The following is a 2,496-nucleotide window of genomic DNA, read 5'->3' on the forward strand; positions in this document are numbered from 1 at the left end:
GTACGTCATTGACGTTATTGCGCAAGTGATGCAGTTAGAAAACCGATTCACGCAAATGTAACTTGACAAATCGTGCTCAGTCCAGTTGGCATGGGACATATCAGAAACTCAAATGATGTCGAGTGAAAACAAAAAGCCGTCCGGCTAGCTAAGCTAAGCTAATATCCGGCTAGCTAAGCTAACGCTAAGCTTAGCTAGCCGGGACCACAGAGCTCACCTGGACGTAGCTACCTGTTGTGTTCACTCCTCCTTGGGAAATCGGTTGGAAATTCGGACGGAAAATGACAGATAAGCGAGACAGAACGGAACGAAACAACGAAGTTTCTGAACGCAAGTTTTTATTGTTTGAGTTGGTTTAGTTGTTTTGTTATGTTTCGTTTTGTTGTTGTTTTTTCACACACATACACATACCACAACACCCAGTGTGATGTACCTCAGGTCCGTTCGATCCCACGTCTCCGGTTGAAGGTCGGTGTCCTCCTCTCTGACCAGCTTCAGCGCTGTAGATTATCAGTCTGTGACGTCAGTCACCTGCCACAGGTGTGGCTCAGCTGACAGAGGACACCTGGGGCGTCAACGTACCAAAGCCTGCTAGAATTCACACGTGAAACGATGGCGTAGGCTACGCACCACGCTGACAGATGCCTGCGCGCCAAAAAAAAAAAAAAAAAAAATACACGTATGGATCATGTGCGCACAGAATTCCGCGCACATTTTCGCACAGAATTTATGCCATGCTGTTTCGATGACTCTCCATGGAATGAAGCAACGCGAGACTATGAGAATAATTCCAAATCTTTTCTTTACGCATCAGTTCATCGACGGAAGTAAACGACCACACAGACAAACAGGAGCTTGTCTGAATCCGCCATATCCGCATCTAAATCCGCCATTGTATGCACACATCAGTAGGCACGTTGGACACCGGTAATATATTACAGAATTATAAAGGATTTTATATCGATGATACATGGAGACAAACTCACATAGAAAGTAATTAAATTGGTATCTACGACAATGAAATGTGTTTCACTGGTATTGCATCTATGACTTTTGATCAAAATTATTTAGTCCTATCTGTTACCTTTTATCGCAAGCCTAGACAGATACTATATATCCAAAGCTATGATATAACTAGTTTATTACTCTAGATATTACTGTCTAATTAAGGTTTCGCACTAAAAATAATTCTTCTTTGTACACGATATTTTTATTATGTAATCACCTTAGTGTACATATATCATTTCTTTTTTATTTATTAATGAAATTAAAGTATCTATGATTAGCTAATACTGAAAACACATATTTATAACATTTAATCCGATGCATGGGATATGGGACTAGTATTGTTATATTCGTGCATGTCCTAACAACGACATCCTGCTTGATACAGCTACTTTACTCTCTCTAATATCCTATACTCCAGAGATACACTATAAATAACGCACATCCATGAATAAATGGAGGTCATACCCATTTACACTAAATGATATTGCAGATTACAATTACGTCTTAAGAATCTAAGCTGCATCTGCAAGGAGTCTGTTTCTAATTCAATCCTCCTTACTCATTTTATGCACCAGACTGATTAGTATCGATAATGTTTAACGATTGAACCCAGAGATAGACGTACTCTGCGTGAAATAGAGTAGAAAGTATTGTGCGTGTTCTCTTGCACAAACTCCTAACTGCTATTTATGACTTAATTTTTAGGTCACAACCATGTTACCACACACCTCTTAATTCATCCTCAAGCAATCAATTATATTCACTGTTAGGTGAGTTCAATTAAATTGAACGCAATGACTGACACCTCTCTGGATGTGGCTGTGATTGTTGCTATGTAAATAAACCTTGATATCCTTGATTTGGCCTTGCTATGACGAGGGCTAGCTCTAGAAACTAGTTTCCCCTTGAAGATCAAATGCACTGATCATAAAAAACAACATACTATACTTAGATTTTTGTTTACTATAGATATTCAACGCCCCCTGACCCACTTTATATCTAAATCGCCGACCTTGAAATCATCATATTTTCAGATATGTTGGTATGAATTTGAAACATTTTATATTGAATTATATATATAACCGAGGACCTTCTAGGTGAAATTGTGAAACGAATTTGAGTATTGATGACAATAGTTTTTTTAGGTTATGTATTAAACGTAGGAATGCCAGATGTTTTAGCTAAAATAATAATATTCTTAGACTTGAAAAAATTTCTTCACATTCAAGATAATACAAGCATAACAATACGAAAAAACATAACTCAAAATTTCTCACTATTTTTAGAAGGGCCTTGAGGATCTAAAGCATCTGTACATGGTAGGCGTGAAGGTTAAAGTATTGCTTGAAGGTCTTATTGGCTAGTGTGACTCAGAGAGACGTAAGTGTCATATAGTGCTCCATCAAACAGACAGCAATGGTCCTCGCGGTAAATTGGAAGTGACACACAATAACTCACATTGGTTCGGTTTTGTGTGTCTCTTCGTTG

The sequence above is a fragment of the Seriola dumerili genome, unplaced genomic scaffold (assembly GCF_002260705.1).
Source record: "Seriola dumerili isolate Sdu_G_001 unplaced genomic scaffold, Sdu_1.0 BDQW01000068.1, whole genome shotgun sequence".
NCBI lineage: Eukaryota > Metazoa > Chordata > Actinopteri > Carangiformes > Carangidae > Seriola > Seriola dumerili.